The sequence below is a fragment of the Panthera onca genome, chromosome C1, assembly GCF_046562875.1.
Source record: "Panthera onca isolate mPanOnc1 chromosome C1, mPanOnc1 haplotype 2, whole genome shotgun sequence".
Lineage (NCBI taxonomy): Eukaryota > Metazoa > Chordata > Mammalia > Carnivora > Felidae > Panthera > Panthera onca.
Genome location: NC_138346.1, coordinates 105194380 through 105213483, shown reverse-complemented (window position 1 = coordinate 105213483; position 19104 = coordinate 105194380). Strand labels below are relative to the sequence as shown.

At 49.0% G+C, this 19104-nt stretch overlaps 1 long non-coding RNA gene across 1 annotated transcript in view; it reads right to left on the bottom strand.

Moving 5' to 3' along the window:
- Positions 1 to 13887, bottom strand: part of LOC132673761 (uncharacterized) — a 34866-nt gene extending 20979 nt beyond the window's left edge. The window contains exon 1 of the long non-coding RNA XR_009608192.3: positions 13822 to 13887. This is a non-coding gene — a long non-coding RNA (uncharacterized LOC132673761). The remainder of the gene's footprint in view (positions 1 to 13821) is intronic.
- Between the last annotated feature and the right edge of the window lie 5217 nt (positions 13888 to 19104).

The following is a 19104-nucleotide window of genomic DNA, read 5'->3' as shown; positions in this document are numbered from 1 at the left end:
TGTGAGTTCGAGCCCCACACCGGGCTCTCTGTTGTCAGCACAGATCCTGCTTCAAATCCTCTGTCTCCCTCCCTCCCTCTCTCTCTCTCTCTCTCTCTCTCTCTCACACACGATTAAATAAACATTTTTAAAAAGCATTAAAACTCACTTAGAACAACACTGTCTAATAGAAATAGAATTCAAGCCACATATTTAATTTTTTTTTTTTAAGTAAAATGTAGGCCACCGCAGGGCTCAAACCCATAACCCAAGATCAAGAACCACATGGTCCACTGACTGAGCCAGCGAGGTACCCAGACATATTTAAATTTTCTAATAGCCATATTGAAAAAGTGAAAAAGAAACAGTTGAAATTAATCTCTGAAATATTTTTTATTCAATCCAATGTAGCCAAAACATTATCACTTCAACATATAATTAATATGTCCCCAAACCGTGGGGTGTATTTTACACGTAGGGCACATCTCAATAGGGACGCTAAATCTGCATCAGAAATACCTCATCTGTATTCAGAGTTTGTCAAATTTACAATTGAAAGGGTGGATTCACACACCCAGGTTGTTTCAAACACGCATAAAAACACCCCAGTCACGGAATGGAGTATCCTTTTTTTAATTTTAAATTTAAATTAATTGAAATTCAAGTGAATTCACTTGAAATTCAAGTGATAATGTAATCCATTCACACTGGCCACATTCAAGTGCTCAGTGGCCACGTCGAGCTAGTGGTCACAGTCTCAGGCGGTGCAGGTTTAGAGAGGGGGCCACCTTGACAATGTACCTGAAGAGTTGGGCCATCAAGTCAGTCCAGCCTAGATTGAAATCCTGGTTGGCGTACTTATTAGCTGTGTGACCTGGGGCAAGTCACTCCACCTCTCTGAGTCTCCTGTTCCTCTTCTAGAAATCGGAGCTGACACTGCCTACCTAACAGAGCTGTTAGATGAGATCCTCGCTGCAAGAGTACCCCTGCCTTAGGTACTTAATAAATGCTGCCTCCCACTCACCCACTGAAACCTTCCCACCTCCTTTGCACAAAAACCTATTTTGTGAACAGATAAGGCAATTAACATATAAATCGAGTTTAATCAAGTAAAGCACTATGAGGACTCTGCTCGGTCTTGGGAGTACCACTAGAAGCTGGCTCAGGTTTGGCCCTCCAACCCCTCCATTCTAGCGAGGACCACCGGCATTACAATTACCTGCTTTCACATCCGCTCTCCTACTGGACTGAGAAAAATATTTATGGGTTTCCGCTTCGCAAAGCCAACACACACAGGGCCTGGCACATCCCAGGAGCTATCAAAAACTGGTTTTGTGGGGGCGCCTGGGTGGCTCAGTCGGTTCAATGTCTGACTTCAGCTCAGGTCATGATCTCACGGTTTGGGAGTTCTAGCCCCACATGGGGCTCCATGCTGACAGCTCAGAGCCTGGAGCCTGCTTCGGATTCTGGGTCTCCCTCTCTCTCTCTCTGCCCCTCCCCTGCTCTCTCTCTCTCTCTCTCTTTCTCTCAAAAATTAATAACAACATTAAAAAAATTATTTTTAAAAACCCTGGTTTTTCAACAAAAGGTGAATCATCCTATGAGACTATCTGTGGAAAAGGGGATGGGGAAAAAGACTTGCCAAATAGGTAAAACCTCATCTCAGCATCATCACTGGAGATGGAAGTGGGGGGGGGGGGCGGAATCAGAGGGGTGACCTCTAGTTTAGCAGCGACCCCTATTACCCAAGAAGCTTTCCCCAAACACTCTGGCCCACGGTGTTCTCAAACTGTCCTAAGTCGGGCGCATTTTGAAGAACAATCTAACAATTTTACATACAGCACTCTGCCTCGCGTCTTGCACAGTCGTTCCTGTGGCCCAAAAAAGCCTTTCCTACTTTCTTCCCTATCAGTCACACACCTATCCATCCCCCCAGATTCAGCTTATTCGTTGCTGTCCCCAAGAAGCCTCACCGAGCCGCTTGCTTCTGCCCACCCTATTCCACTGTGGGGCCTCGCACCCAACGATACCCTGCACTTAAAGGTCCTAACTAGGCTTCAGAGCGCCTGGGTGGCTCAGTGAGCTGCGTGTCTGACTCTTGATTCCAGCTCAGGTCATGATCCCAGGGTCGTGGGATATTTCCTCTTGTCAGGCTCCATGCGGAGCATGAATCCTGCTTAAGATTCCCTCTCTCCCCCTCCGCCCCTCCCCAGCTTGCGTTCATATCTCTCAAAAATAAATTAATAAACATTAAAAAAAAAAAAAAAAAAAAACATGACCAAAGCTCAGAGGACCGAGTTTTATATAGTTTCATGTAAGATTTTTCTAGAATTTCATTTTTGTGGCATTTCATCTTTCGAGGAATCAGGGCATCCCAGCATGTGCAGATGCCAGGGATAAAAAATGGGGGTGTCTGAGGGAAAGACTGTAGAAAAGTCCACTCTCCGGGCACCTGCTCTGGGCCCGGCACCCGTGTGCCACATATATGCACAATTCTACCACCACCTTCACCCAAGCTCTTCAGTTACTCTTATTAGTTGGGTGGGGAAACTGAGGCTCAAGGAGGTTAAATACTTTGATGGAGCTCTTGGCAGAGACAGGATTCAAATCCCTCTCTTTCTTTCCGTTCTTTCCATACTGGGCTGCTTCCAAGTCTGGAATGACAGTTCAAAACAGGGGAGAGGCACAGGGAGAGGAGCAGATGGGGTTTCCAACCTTGCCAACGGCCCGCCCTGCCTGCCAGCGTGAAACAGAAGGAAGATAAGTCACAGGTTAGCCATCGAGGTGCCGTAGACAGGAGAACGAAGACGGCCTGCCTTCAGCTCCTTGGTTCCATACGCATCTAGTCAGCACTTTGTTTGACGTTGGGGTCAGAAATGGGGAGGCACTTGGGTAAATGAACAAGATGCATGAGTTGGTTTGTTTTTAACGTTTATTTATTTTTGAGACAGAGAGAGACAGAGCATGAACGGGGGAGGGTCAGAGAGAGGGAGACACAGAATCCGAAACAGGCTCCAGGCTCTGAGCTGTCAGCACAGAGCCTGACACAGGGCTCGAACCCACGGACCGCAAGATCATGACCTGAGCTGAAGCCGGCCGCTTAATCGACTGAGCCACCCAGGCGCCCCAAAGGTGCATGAGTTTGAATGCCACTTCTGCTGCACTCCACTGTCTACTTTCGGACAACGTCCTTAAGCTCTTGGAGCCTCGGTTTCCCTATCTTCCAAGCGTGGTGAGCTACCGTGCCGAATACAGATCATATGTAACACATGTAAAGTGTGTGCAATATATATAAAGAACCAGCATAGCACATGGCTGATAGTAGGTGAGCAACAAAGCCATTATTGTTCTTATTGTCGTTACTGACATTGCCAAGTCAGACAAGGCTCTTTCCCTCCGTGAACTGATAGTTTCGTAGGGGAGGCAGCAAGGAAGCGAAAGCCAGCGCCCGTGAGGCCCCCCAGCAGGGGATGTGTTCTCGAGCCCCTCCATTCCTCTGCTAACCTCCTCCTTCTCTTTCTCATTCTTGACCTAGAGATGTCCTAGCAGCAAGTCGGGGCCCTTTCTGCATCTCTGCCTGCAGTCACGCTGCGCTGACCTCAAAGCTTCCAGCGCGATGGTCCCAACAGGCAGGTGTCAACCCACTCCGAGAAAGCCCCAGCGCCTCCCCACAGAGGAGATGGAAGCTAACCTCCCCGCGCCTGGGCACAGGCCCTTCACCGACACTCGGGTGCGCTGGTTGTGTGCCTGACTTAATACCGTGCAAGGCAAACAATAATTAAACCAGCCAGCTTGGCCCAGGCACTCAGGCGTGCCAAATGGGCACTTGTGTGGAACTGGTTCCAAGATGATACGCACGGCTTTTTCTTTCTTTCTCTTTCACCCTGACAACATTGTGACTGATGGCTTTACTTTTGGAGTTTGGGGATCATTGAGTACATTTTAGGGTCATTAGTGAGGGGGAAAACAGCCCTCTCTTTCCTGATCTGTTTGTCCTCACAATATTTTTCCATCCCGTTCTTTCCGCCTCTCTCACCAACATCAGAACGAGCACCCTTGACGAGGGTGTGGTGCCAGCTGGTTTGCACAGTCTCCACGGGCCAAACAAACACACAGCGGCAACGTCAAGATGTGGGTCATTCCAGCATGAAAGCCTAGACCTGTGACGGATGTGCCAGTCAATTTGTCTGCCCTGCACGGTGGCCCCCACCTCCTCTTCTCCTCCGGCCCCCCGCAGGAACAGGCTCCCACGTCATCTACTGGGAAGGAAGCAAGCCAAAAGGCATCTACTGCCCAGCCATAGCTGATCAAACCCGGAGTCAGTACCTGACGCAACTCCAACCAACCCGCTGGCTGGCCAGGGATCAAGCACACTCTCTCCCCAGAATGTGAATTAAGGGAGGCAGCCATGCTAATCGGTGATCGGCATGGGACGCACATGTCATGCCCACTCAGGGCTGCTGGCCCCTTTGGCCACGTGCATGGCAGTATGCAAAGAGGAGCATGAGAATGAGGTAGACACTGACAGAGGGAGGGATGGGAGCTGATCAGCCCAAGAGAGAAGGTTTGGAGAGGAGAAGCCAGAATACTTCCCACTGCCTGTGACTCGGGCCATAAGGTCTTCTGGGTGAGGCAAGGATATCTTATCTGGAAGGCCCTGGAAATTTCCCCAGCGTACCACTCTTCTTACAGATGGGAATGTGGAGACTAGACAGGGAAACCGTTGACCAGAGCTACCCAAGACTGGACAGCGATATGATTTGCCAACTTGGCTAGGCCATGGTGGCCAGTTGTTTGGACAAACGCCAGTCTAGATGTGCTGCAGAGGTATCTGTAAGGTGTGGTTAGCATTGAAATCAGTAGACTCTAAGTAAAGGAGACTACTGTCATGTGGTTGGGGATCGCGTGGAAGGCCAACCGGTTGAAGGCCTTGAGAAAGAATTCAGACTGACAACTGCAACACAGAAACCCTGCCTGAGTTTCCAGCTTGCTGGCCTGCCCTGTGGGTTTCAGATGCACCAGCACCTCGCAATCATGAGGACCAGTTCCTTAAAATCGATCTCTCTCTTTCTCTCTCTCTCCTCTCTCTGATCTCTCTATCTCTCCTCTCCCTCTCTCTCTCTCTCTCTGATCTATCTCTCCCTCTCTCTCTCTCTGATCTATCTCTCCCTCTCTCTCTCTCTGATCTATCTCTCCCTCTACTGACTAATACAATACTTTTGTGTCTCTCCAAACTCTGGGCCTCTTGGTAGTTTTTTTTTTTTTTTCCTTCGGGAAAGGAGTTCTCCAGGGAAAAGAAATAGATTCCTTCACATCCATAAATAAAAACATGATCTTGTACAACTTCCGAATCATATCTTCCATTGCACAGTTTATAGGCCCAGGGGTCAGGGGTGTGGCCTCCGGATCCAGACTGTTCCCACACTGGGTCTACCACCTGAGAAAACCCAGGTCGGGCACATACCTCTATAGCGGATGAGAGACCTTTCCCGTCTGCTCGATGAATATAGTGGGAGCACCTGTCTCTAGGGAGACTTCGAGGATTAAATACACCAGGCATGTAAAACGCTTTGGAGACGGCCTGACGGTGTGCATGCTGGATAACTGGTAGGTGCTGTCGATGTTATTGTTGCTAATAATAATAACTGAGAGCACTTCGACCTTTCGACAGTGTGTACCGAGCCCGAAATGAATCGAGACACTTCCCACCGCACATGACTGACCTAGTAAATGAGAGCTTCTTGGCTCTCCACCTGGGAAACACCGCACAGCTGGATCCCGGGCCCCAAGACCCCCATCAGGCCCCGTTGTTTCTCTTTCCTGCCGCGTGTCAGCTTTGTCCTTAACTGAGCCCTACCCATGTGGGTCCACGACAGCTCCACAGCAGCTCCGAACCCTGTCTTCCCTGCCCAGCTTTTTCCAGCAGAAGTCCCAGAATTGAGACGGGTTTGCCCTGGATTGGGTCACACGGCCAGCCCAGAACCAGACTCCACAATTCTGATTAGCCCCGCCGAGGTCATGTGGCCACCTCAGCAAGGGGGCTGGGGGGGCATGGGCATTCCAAAAGAGGATTCGCATGGTGTGTAGGAAGGGAGAGTGGAGGCTGGGCAGGCAGATACAGCAGGTGTCCAAGGTGGGCACTTTCCCTGCACCCCGCACTGTGCTGTGAGCTTTCCATCACAAATCAGCCAGTCTTCCAAGGATCCCTAGGCTGCTTTCATCACCATTTTACAGATAAGAAAACTAAGCTTCCAGGGCTTGAACCCCCCGTCGGTGTTCCCACACCAAATAGGAGGTCGGGCAGGATTCATTCCCAAAGCAGACAGCAGCTCCTCGGGGGCGCTGGTACCTCTGAGCTACTCCACAGCCTGGGGCAGAGTGTGGCTCTCTCAACCCAAAGCAGCTCATCCCCTGTGTCTGCTCCTGGAAAGCGTTACCGCGCCCGCGAGCGTGGGCGCGCGCACCCGAGCCATCAACCCAGGTTGATTCCAACTCGAGCCATAAAACGAAGCCTCCTCTATGGTTTCCATTTGTGACTGCAAGGGTTTCCTACACAGAAAGTAAGGAATCACTGTCGCCCGATCTCTTTCCCTACAGAGCCGAGGGACCATTTGCTGATTTCCGCTGCCCTTCCTCACCCCACTTCAGCTCATTTGGTCTAAAGGCAGATCCATGGTGCCCATAAAGGGAGGCAGAGCACAAAGCAGGGTTGAGAAGGGGCAGGAGAAGCTGAGCCACAGGAGCCAGGAGCCTCTGCTGTCTCCCATTGGTCTGTCCCAAGGGCGTGACTGCATGACTGTCCCAAGCTTCTCCTGGATGCAAAGGTGGTGGTAACAGGTGCTGTCTCACGACTGAACACAAGGATTGCATGTGCCGTTACATGTAGCATGCCTAGAACATGGGAAGCATGCAACAGGTCAGGTATACGGGATCTTCACAGGCGGGACCAGGAACAGAAGCAGAAGGGTGGCCTGGAAACACACACAGGAGAATCCCAGAGCAGGCTGGACCCCATCACTGGGCACAGACACTCCAGACGGAGGAAGCCACTCGGTCTCCGGGGAGGAGATGGACTGGGACCCACAGGTGTGTACCCAGGCACCCTCACAGCGCTGCCCCCATCCCAGACTTTCAGGGGAACAGCCAACCAGGGCGCCAGCTCTTCAAATACAAGGTTCACCAGCTCCCCTTTGAGACGTAAGAGACCCCCAGCTCTGGACATCCCAACAGGTTGCTATGAGTCAGAGTCTATCTCCCGTATGAGAACGAGTCCGGGGACCCGATTCTCCCGTCAGCCAGACCGGAGGCCACGTTGTGGGGAAGTTCATGCGAGAACCACAGGTGGCCTGGCTGGAGATCCCAGCTGGAGCCAGGTAGGCGTGGCCCAACATTCAGTTGATGACATGAGTCATCCCCTGCTGCCATTTGCTTATTTAATATTGAGTGCCCACTAAGTGCCACTCCCTATCCCAGACGCAGGAGGCAGTGGTGGACAAAGCAGATAAAATCAGTCTAGAGGGGAAGACAGAAAGTAAGCCTATGCGGTTGTGGGTGTGGAGGTGTGTGCATATATATGTGTATATACTGTATAGTGCCATATTCTACATAGATACATATATTCGGACATGACATATTATCAAAGAGTGTATATTATCAGGGCAGGGCAAATGGATTTGGAGAATCGGAAAGGGCTGTGTCCATTTTAGACATGGTGGTCGGGACAAGCCTATGAGGAAGAGATATTTGAACAAAAAGCTGAATGAAGGGAAGGGTTTTTCTCATGCCCCTTCTGGTACATGCTTCGCTGATCTACAGGCAAAGATTTTGGCTGTCAGACCTCACTCGCCACCCCCCAACCCACCTCTGTACCCAATTCCCCCTTTATTTGGGTCCATTTCACCCTCCCTTTCCCACCCACTCAGGCTCAGCTACACCCAACAGCTGGCCGGACCCTACAGTTCATGTTTAAAGAGCTGTGACCAGCCTTGGTGAGTGACCCAAGTTTCTGCTACTCTTGTGCCACTCAGATCTTAGGTCCCAGCACCGATACCTGGGTTCTGTTGGGGAGAGCTTTTGTTTTGCCTTTAATGGTCTCCCAGATCTCTTCATTGCTGGGACCCCATTTTCCTTTTCTAAATTTTCTTCTTGGGAATACGAGTCTCAGCTGGAGCTCTGTAATCGCTTTCCCTCACATTCCTACTCATCCTCTGGCCGAGATGTCTGACCACACCATGCCCCTGCGCCCCTACCCTGGGCCAGCCCTCCTGATCCTACAGCTCGTGCTAGACCCCTCCACCATGAGGCCTTGCCCCACTTTGCCTGCTGCCTCCAGCCCACTCCTCAGGGAATGAGAAGTTCAAAAATTAAACTCCTGACAACTTTCTTTGTCTGTGAAAATATTCACTCTCTCCAGAACCAGAATTTGTTCTGGAACGTCGCTTTCAAAAGCTTAATTTCCTTCCGTTCAAGAGGATGTTAACTGGTCCTCATTCAGGACATTACCTTTTTGAGATGACCAGCCTAATTGTGAAAATTAAGGTGTTTCCAAATTTTGGCCATCATAAAGCCATCATTGAGATTTAGAGAAATTTTTGTTGGCAGAAACCTGTGGGCCAAGGCTTTCCTGATACACTTGTATGTCCTCGTTGGTTGGGACTCCAACGTCCCTGGTCTGTCACCTTACAGGAGCTGCAAATCCTCAAAAAAATAAGTTCAGGGTGGGTCACACACGTCCTGTGAACTTGACTTCATGCCAGCAGTAAAAGAAAGCTAACTGACCATGCAGCCTAGGAGTAAAGTCAGGAGTACTACATTTATGGAATCCTGGCCCCTGGAGGATTCTAACTCTCTCAGGTGACTCAGACACAGAATTCCAAATAAAGATCCAGACCCGTGCTGTGCAACACGATCACCGTCGCCATTCGTGTCTACGGAGAACTCACAAGGTGGCTAGTCTGCATGGAGATGTAAAATACCAGTGTAAAATACTCACCAAATTTCTAGACTAAGGATGAAAAACTAAATACCTCATTCATAATTTTGTTAGTAATTACTTGATAGATTAAATAAAATATATTAATAGAAATAATTTTACTAATTTCTCTTTACTTATTTCATGCAGTTACTAAAAAATTTTGAATGAGATATGTGGCTTGCATTGGATCTCTACTAGACATCGCTGTTTTGTTTTTTTTTTCATTTTTTTGTTAACGTTTATTTACTTTTGAGAGACAAATAGAGACAGAGCGTGAGCCGGAGAGGGACAGAAAGGGAGGGAGACACAGAATCTGAAGCAGGCTCGAGGCTCTGAGCTGTCAGCACAGAGCCCGACGCGGGGCTCGAACCCACAAACCGTGAGATCGTGACCTGAGCTGAAGTCAGACGCTTAACCGACTGAGCCACTCAGACACCCTTTAACTTTTATTTTTTAAAGCTTACTTATTTATTCTGAGCGGGGGGAAGGGCAGAGAGAGAGGGAGAGAGAGTATCTGCTTTAGATACGCAGACCCAAAAAGGGTCCTGGAACTTATTAAGACCTCAACAAATCCGTGTGTGGTTTCCATCTCTCCAGATTACTCTGGTTGGTTGAACATGCAAAGCCCGCACTCCTCACTAACCCCCACCACTGCCTCTTCCTACTCCTCTAACCCTCTTCACTTGATTTCATTAAAATCATTATGTTAAAAGTGTCACAGAATATGTGCTCTGTTGTCAGTTAGGATCAGAGGAATTTATGTTTCATATGTGCAAAATTTTAATCTCTTTTCTTCAAAAGTAGTGAAAAACCAAAATTGTTGCTAATTTTTCTAAGAAGTTATTTTTGTTCAAAAATAGGCAAAATTACCTGTTAAACTTAAGGCAGTAAATAATTAATTATAAGTAACAAAGTTCAACTTTAAGAATCAAGTGTGGTAGGAGCCCCTGGGTGGCTCTGTCGGTTAAGCAGCCGATTCCTGATTTCAGCTCAGGTCACCATCTCCTGGTGTCGTGAGTTCAAGCCCCACGGGGGGGCTCTGTGCTGACAGCACAGAGCACCTGCGTGGGATTCTCTCCCTCTCCCTCTCTCTGCCCCTCCTCAAAATAAATAAATAAACTTCGAAAACATAAACAAATAAATCATAAAAAAGCAAGTGTGGTTAAATAAAACTCTCTTTTTTAATTCTTTGAAAATTAAATTCTCTTGTTATTTATCTGAAAATAAAGCCATTTATGATTCTGACATTCACTGCCTATCCAAATGCCAGTGTAGAGAATAGGTATATTTTACAGCATTACGTCTAGACCTCTCTACGTACGTTGTCACAAAATGTTCCCCCCACGGTGTGTGGTGCCTGTGAATACGGGCCTCACTGGTGAGTTCTCCCAAATGGAACAAGAAGAAGAGGAGAAAGGAAACAGACGTTGGCACCAGTAGAAAATGACCCTTTATTTTGCAAGACTCTACCATAACCACGCATTCTGAAAGTTGGACAGTTTACGTAGTCTGTCTCCAAGGGACGTTTGGACCACCTAATTGGCTTGTCTCTTCCTTTTCCTAAGTGCTTCCACAATTGAAATCTTCCTGGTCTCCCAAGCAATGATCTCCCACAAAGTCGGTGCCAACACAGCTTACTATCCGTGTTATCTTCCAACACGGTTGCCCGCGACCTTGACGACGTAAGGCAAGACTCGCGAAGAGTTGCTTCCTTGGGGCCTGCTGGTGTTAGTCACCAGGGTGACGTTCAAGGACACAAGTCACTCTATGCTAGTACGGAGCTCCAAGACACAGGGCGCCATGTGTCCTCAAAGAGACGTGTTTGGTGTGTCTAATATGCAAGGCTCTCTAAAGCTTTGGGTCCAGGGAACGGTGACTCTGGCTAGTGCCTTAGGGCAGCATCGGGATGCAAAGACAATCAATCATCCCGGACCCGAGTGCGTCCACCGAATACGGCCATTTTTCAGTGAGTACACGTCCATGACACGGGACGCCCACCCCCACACCACCAGACTGTGGGTTCCCCTACTAGCCTGTAAATTCCAAATAGCCAACGACTGTCTCAGTCTTTTCCACTACTGTTCCTCAGCATCTAGGACAACTTGGCACAAAACGTGAGCTCAGTAACTACTTAGTCAACTGAGTTACAAAGCTCACGGAGAGCTAGCTTAGTTACAAAGCTAAGTTACAAAGCTTACTTTTCACGTCTGCAAAATAGGGAGAATGATAACCTGACCTCACTGAGATTGTTTTGAGAATTACATGTGATAATATTTGTAGAACCTCAGAATACCCTCTGACACACAGTAGGGGCTCTATTAGCTATTTGATGGGTTAATTATAATAAGGAAAGTTAGGAAACTCTCAACTTCTTAATTACAAGGCGGAAGAAGCAGTGCCTATGACACGAAGCCTATTTTGAGAACTAAATAAGACGATGTATGTGGCACATAGTAAGCGTTCAATACCTGAGTGGTAGCGGTCTTGATCAGTGGATGATGACGGTGACCATAAGGTTAATGCCAAACACACCTCTCGTTTCACTCATGTCGTGAGACCAGGAAGCCCTTAGAAAGGACATAACAGAAAAACGCAAGAGCCAGAAAGCAAAGCTCTGCCCTCCACACTGTCTAGACACAATGCTCTAGAATAACCATTATTGTTGTTCTCCTAAGTCGGGCGTGGAATACCAAGTGAACATTCACTAATGCAGGAGTGTAGGCACAGAGAAGAAAAACCCTAGAGTCTCTCCCACAGAAGCGTGTATTATCCCGTTGAGATGATGACTTTGAAATACAAGAAATAATTTTTTAAATTAAACAAGACAGTACAGAGTATCATTAAGTCAAATGCTAAATTGTATAGAACTGACCGCGCAGAAGGGGATCGCGGAAGGAAAGGTGATCAGTAGGGCTGGAGCAGTTGGCGGGGGGCAGGGGGGTTGCAAGTGAATGACAGAAGAAAGGAGTGGGGAGGGGTGTTGTAAATGAATAACAGAGGAGAAGAGGGAAGGAGAAAGGGAAAGAAGGAGGGAGGGAGGAAGAAAGGGAGGAAGGAAGAAAGGAGGGAGGGAGGGAAGGAGGAAGGAAAGGAAGGGAGGGAGGAAGGAAGGAGGAAAGGAGGGAGGGAGGGAAGGAGGGAGGAAAGGAGGGGAGGGAAGGGAGGAGGGAAGGAAGGGAGGTGGGAGGGAGGAGGGAAGAAGGGAGGGAGAGAAGGAAGGAAGGAAGGAGGGAGGGAGGGAGGAAGAAGGGAAGGGAAGAGAGGACAGAAGGAAGGAAGGAGGGAGGGAGAATGGAAGGAAGGAAGAGAAGGAGGGACAACAGAAGGAAGGAAGAGAGGAAGGAAGGAAGGAAGGAAGGAAGAAGGAGGGAGGGAAGGAAGGAAGAAAGGAAGGAAGGAGAGGAGGGAAGAGGGAAAGAAGGAGGGAGGGAGAATGGAAGGAAGAGAGGGAGAGAGGGAAGGAAGGAGGGAGGGAGGGAAGGAAGGAAGGAAGGAGGGAGGGAGGGAAGGAAGGAAGGAAGGAAGGAGGGAGGGAGGGAGAACGGAAGGAAAAGAGGGAGGAAGGAAGGAAGGAAGGAAGGAAGGAAGGAAGGAGGGAGGAGAGAAGGAAGGAGGGAAGGAGGGAAGGAAGGAAGGAAGGAAGGAAAGAAGGAAGGAAGGAGGGAGGGAGGAAGGAAGGAAGGAAGGAAGGAAGAAGGGAAGAGGGAAGGAAGGAAGGAAGGAGGAGGGAAGGAAGGAAGGAAGGAAGGAAGGAAGGAAGGAAGGAAGGAACAGAAAAAGGAAATGAAGGAATGAAGGAGGAAAGGAAAGAAGGAAAGTAGGAAAAGAAAGAGGAAAGGAAGGAAGGAAGGAAGGAAGGAAAGAAGGAAGGAAGAAAGGAAGGAAGGAAGGGAGGAAGGGAGGAAGGGAGGAAAGAAAAGAAAGAGGAAAGGAAGGGAGGGAGGGAAGGAGGAAGGAAGGTAGGTAGGAAGGAAGGAAGGAAGGAAGGAAGGAGGGAGGAAGGAAGGAGGGAAGAGGGAAGGAAGAAAGGAGGGAGGGGGGAAGGAAGGAAGGAAGGAAGGAAGGAAGGAAGGAAGGAAGGAACAGAAAGAGGAAATGAAAGAATGAAGGAGGAAAGGAAAGAAGGAAGGAAGGAAAAGAAAGAGGAAAGGAAGGAATGAAGGAGGGGAGGAAAGAAGGAAGGAAGGAAAAGAAAGAAGAAAGGAAGGGAGGGAGGAAGAAAGGGAGGAAGGAAGGAAGAAAGGAGGGAGGGAGGAAAAGAGGGGAGGGAAGGGAGGAGGAAAGGAAGGGAGGAGGGAGGGAGGAGGGAAGGAGGGAGGGAGGGAGGAGGGAAGGGAAGAGAGGACAGAAGGAAGGAAGGAGGGAGGGAGAACAGAAGGAAGGAAGAGAGGGAGGGAGAACGGAAGGAAGGAAGGAGGGAGGAAGGAGGGAGGGGGGGAGGGAGGGAAGGAAGGAAGGAAAAGAAAGAGGAAAGGAAGGGAGGGAGGGAAGGAGGAAGGAAGCGAAGGAAGGAAGGAAGAGAGGGAGGGAGGGAGGAAGGAGGGAGAAAAGGAGGGAGGAAGAGAGGGAGGAAAGAGAAAGCAGGAAGAAGGTACAAGTTGGATGGACAAAGGTGAGTTAGGAAGGTTGGAGTACCTTTGGGCCTATTTCAGCAGCAGGTAAATGGAAAATAACATCTGAAGACCAACACTTTCCTTTGCATTAGGTTCTGCGACTCGCATTTTTTAGAATTTAAGGCTGTGGTCCTGTCCTTGTGCTGTGAAATGACGCCAGTGTGAGGAACAAGATGGTTCTCGTGTCGCAGAAATAATCACTGCTGCAGTCTCGGACCCATCTGGGAACCTCAGTGAACACAAACCTTGACGTACCTCTTGTTCTTTCTTTTCCGATCATGACCGAGTTTGTTCACTGCAGCGCCTGCTGTTAGAGGCACCATCCGTCAGCATTCTGATCATTATTCCCCATTCATTCCCGAGCACTCCATCGCCATGGCAGTCATTAACCAGCTCCTTCCACTGTGCGCGTTACTTACACGTGGCACTCATCCAAGTTCATGTGACCATTTAGGCCGCCAGGTTTTCACTCAGTTCCGACACACAGATACAGACGGGGATGATGTTTTGTCCAAAGTAAATCAAGGCGTCTTAACCCCAACTCCCCGTTTGCCATTTGAAACCTCCCACCTCCCAGACCGTGGCCCATCGCACCAGAGCGGTCGGTTACCCGGGCCCTGACCTCTTTAACCAGACACTAAGCTTAAAATCAGGCATTGCTGAAACAAGGGAAGATTTGCTGTTTCTGTAGAATCTGTTTGACACATCAGGGTCCAGGCCCAGGAGACTTCAGACTCCAGCACTTTTCTGCCAGGGAAGGGCATCCCATCGGACGAGGAAGGGAAAGTCACCCCTTCCAGCCCAGGGAACTGGGGCAGGAGGGGGCTCCAGGTGAAGGTGGAAACGTAAGGGGAACAGTGTTGGATGAGGGCGGGGAATCCCCAGGTTGGAGCGTCCCACCCACTTGGTCAGGAGACACTCTGGAAGGAGCCTCCTTGCACACCCTTCCAAGAGCCCCCCGCCTTCTTCCTTCACCCCAAGGACACCAGACGCCACTTTGGAGTGGAGGTGGGCAGGGGAGAGACGTGGGCGTAAAGAAGACAACATTTTGTTTCCTAAAAGACTTGAAGGTATTCCCTAATGAATGAATCAGGTCAAACTGCTTTAAACGTTGAAGGACTTAAAAGTTAATTTAGAGGAAAAGTGTATTTATGGACAACATAAAGACACTACACTTTATCTGTGCTCCTGAGTAATTTGCAGCCTGCAACACGCAGGAGCCCCCGTCAACTCGGATTTCCTTCACTAATGTTGAATCCATATGAATTTAGGTATATAAAATTGATGCCTCCATCTAGGGGCAAAAAAAAAAAAACCAAAAAAACTTACTGTGCTCATCTTTATAGAGTAAATCAAATTACGGGAGAAATATTTACCTACTTAAGAGGACAAAAACCACGGAACATCTCAGAAGCATAATTTTGCCTCCAAAGAATGTGATTTCAGCTAAAGAAGGAGGGTGTGATGCTCAGGCTGGTGTTTGATATGCTAATCATGTCAGTCATCCGATATAAATTAATTATTAATGTCAACTAACATTTACTGAGCCTTTATTATGGGCCAGCCTATGTGCTAAGCACTCACATTAGCTCCAACCCTGGGAGGGATGCTATCATCCCCCTTCATAAGGAAGGACCAAGACGAGAGAGAGAACGTCTGTTACGTTTACTGAACTGACTGTACGAAATTCTTTTACTCTGTAGGGAGGTTACAGGCTGGCAAAACCGTCAAGTGTACGTAATAACGAAGGGCATATTACAGTTGACCCTTGAACAACATGGGTTGGAAGTGGATTATTTCAATATGTGGATTTTTCCAATAAATACGGAACATATGTTCTCTTCCTTAGGATTTTCTTAACAACATTCTCTTTACTCTAGCTTACTTTTGTAAGAATACAATACAGAATACACACAACATACAGAACATGTGTTACTAAACTGGCTATGTTCTCAGTAAGGCTTCCAGCCAACAGTAGGCTGTTAGTAGTTAAGTTTTGGGAGAGTCAGATCTTCGACTGTGAGGGAGGTGCCCCTACCCCCCACATCGTCCACAGGCCAGCTGTATAAGTGAAGTCAGCAGTGTAAGAAGTCCTGGACTTTTCCAATCATAATCACCAAACCTGGCCACTTTTGTGGACAAGTTATTTAATGCCCTTTGGCCTCAGTTTCCCCCATCTACTTCACAGCATTGCCGTGAGGATTAGATAATACGTGTAAGTACTTGGAATGGCTCCCAGCACAGAACGAGCATGACGCACGGCATAGCTATGGGCTTCCTACGAATCTCTGTCCTCACCTTTATCATTTTCCACCTACGTGTCCACATTTCAATGGGGATGCTGGACAGAGGTGAAAAATCTCATACTTTTTTTTTTAAGTTTTTATTTTATTTTTAGTAATCTCTACCCCCAATGTGGGGCTCGAAGCCACGCCCTCGAGATCAAGGGTCACGTGCTCCTCCAACTGAAGCACCCCAAAAATATCTTACTCTTTTTGTGTATAAAGCGCAAATATATATACAGTACATAAGTATAACTATGATAGTAAAATTTTACGGGGGGCAAGGGGGTGGCGCCTGGGTGACTCAGTCCATGAAGCATCCAGCTCTTGATTTCAGCTCAGGTCATGATCTCAGGCTTGGTGGGTCCGAGCCCCGCATCGGGCTCTGTGCTCGCAGCTCAGAGCCTGAAGCCCACTTTGGACTCTGTGTCTCCCTCTCTCTCTCTCTCTGTCCCTCCCCCTCTCACGCTCTGTCTCCCTCTCTCAAAAATAAACACTTAAAAAAATATTTTAAGTAAACAAAAATTAAAATTCTAAGGGGGAGGGACCGTTTTTTTAGAAGGCAAACAAAAGAAGTCTCCTTGAGGAAGCAATAATGAAGAGAAGCTTAAGAAACACTGCCCTAAACCATGAGAACGGAGAGCCGATCTGCTGGCCCCTGCGAGGCCCAGCCCCTGGCAGAACGTCTGCAGAAAGTATTGAGTCCCTAAGTCGCAGATGACTCCTTAGAAATCCCCACTTTGCCCTCAGGATACTCTGAGACATCCCAGCCTCCGCGGTCTCAGGATTCAGGATTCTGCAGAACACGCTGCCAGGGGCAAGAAAGGAAAGTGAAGGGGTCTCCTTGAAATGAAGTTTCTTAGCAACTGGTACATGGGAGCCACCCGGTCTCCACCGCCCGCCTCTCACAGCGAGGGGGCGCCCATCACGCCAGGTCTCAGGAAAATGCTAGCAGGCAAAGGGGGGCTGCGGGGCTGCCTCCTCTTCCCTTTCAACCCCCAGCAGTTCCTGGGAAGTCAGCCCCACCTTCGCAAACCCCCAACCCACACGACCTAGGGCCCGCACCCCTAAGGGTTACTGACCAGGTAAGAAACATATACTCAGAGGACTGTCCTGATTTCATGATTCCACATCCCAGATTTGAGCAGATCATATGTAACCCCTTCAGTAGGAAGCAGAATGGTGGGATTTCAGGCATCCACCACTAGTCATTAATGGGGTTTTGTTTGGGGTTTTGGTTAGTCACGCTTTACAATGTTTTGTTATTGGGGGAGGCTCTTTTCGATAACAGAAGGGACTCCTAGAGCCTTGAATCACACCATACAGCTCAGTTACTGAGTTGTGTGGGCACAGAGGTGGCCTCAGTATTACCACTTGGTTAGAAAAGAGCTAAGAACGAAGAAGAACGTCCCAAAACAGAGCCTGGCTTGGAACAATCGCTCAACGACGTTTATTGACTCTATGTTAGCACATTGTTTTCAATCATGGCTGTCACTTACCTTTAACTTCACAACGGGGTGATCGAGCTGAGAGAGCTCCCTGCAGCCTGCCCACTCCTTCAGGACACGCTCAGGAGGCCCCGGGGACAGGCCACAGCTGTGATCCCCTGGGCCCGTGCCAAATGCCAACGACAGCCCACGTGAGGGGTACTGCCCCTCGCAGCCTCTCTGTAAGCTATGTCCCCAGCCTGGCTGCAGCTCAGTGGAGACGGGACGCTCTGTGAAACCACATAAATAAGAGTGCAGAGAGCAGGCAGGCCAGGAGGCAGCCCCCAGCACAGGGACACCTTTGCCGCTGAACTCTGGAAGGAAGCGGCTCTGTGCACAGTTGTGACTACAGAGAGCAGGATTCTTTATTGATACTTTCTCTTCGCTCATGTCATTAACGAGCTCCCGCTAATGGCACATGTGAATTGAAAAGGCCTTAACTGTACTTTCTACACCTTGTCATTCTTATGAGCCAATTACAAGGAACTGCTCATTGCTGATTGCCGCGAACTGCGTGCTCATTACGCAGAACGGGTGTCTCACCAATAATAATGATCATTATAATCTCCTACAGACAAGACAGAAGGACGCAGCTTAAAGACAATGGAAGGACAGCCTCGTGCCCCACTAGGTAACAGCTGCTGGTTGTGTGCTGCCCTGTCATGCAAAATACCCTCATCCCACGCGAATGGCCCTCCTCTTCTCTCCAACCTTCATCCGCTACATTCCAGATACTGAGCTGGCTAAAAAATCAGAACACTTCCATGTCCTCAGGGGACACAGCAGGAAGAAAAATACTATTTTCCTTTCTCCCGCTACCAGCCGGGTACTGAGCCGGATGCTTTCTGTGTGTTCTCTTCTGTAATCCTTACCACAACATTGTCAGATGGGAATAATAGTCCCATTTTACAGGTAAGAAATGGAGACCGTTGGTCTTGTGTGATGATTCTCAAATGTAAGTTACATCAGAACCACCTGGAAGGCTTGTTTTTTTTAATAACGCTTATTTATTTTTGAGAGAGAGCACGCACGTGCACATGGGTGGGGAAGGTGTGCGGGCGGAGGGGGGGTTGGGGGGAGGACACAGAGGCTCCCAAGAGGACTGTGCCCTGACAGCAGTAGGTCCCATGCGGGGCTGGAACTCGTGAACCGTGAGATCATGACCTGAGCCGAAGTCCAACGCTCCACAGACTAAGCCACCCAGGCGCCCCACCTGGTCAGGCTTCTTAAAACATAGATTGCTGGGCCCACCCCCAGAGTTTCTTATTCAGTAGGTCAGGGGTCTGGGGTGGGAGCAAGAGTGTGTATTTCTAACAGGAAACGAGTCTGATGTTGCTGGTCCCGGTTCAGAGGACCACTGGGATAGTGGAATGTGTATGAGCTGAGGTTTGACACAGACCTGGGTTCAAATATAAGCCCCACTGACTACCTTCAGTATGTTCATTGCCAGGGCACTAAGTCTCCCTGAGCTTCAACTAGAAAACAAAGGCAATGGCATCTGCTTTGCAAGGTTGCTCAGAGGACTGGCAGTCGTGTGTGCCCAGGGGCAAACTAGGACCCACATGGCAGGCAGTCACAGGGTGTCCTGCTGTTGGAGAGTCCAGGCATCTCGCTGTGCTGCCCTGAGTCCGGCATGATGGCCACAGCTGGGGCCCAAGTACATCTCCAAAGTTTGGCTCGGGTCCTCTTGAGCCCTTGCTGAACTCTCTTATCCCCTGCCCCTCACCCCCTAAGACCTCATGCACTTAAGGGCATCACACAAGATGGCA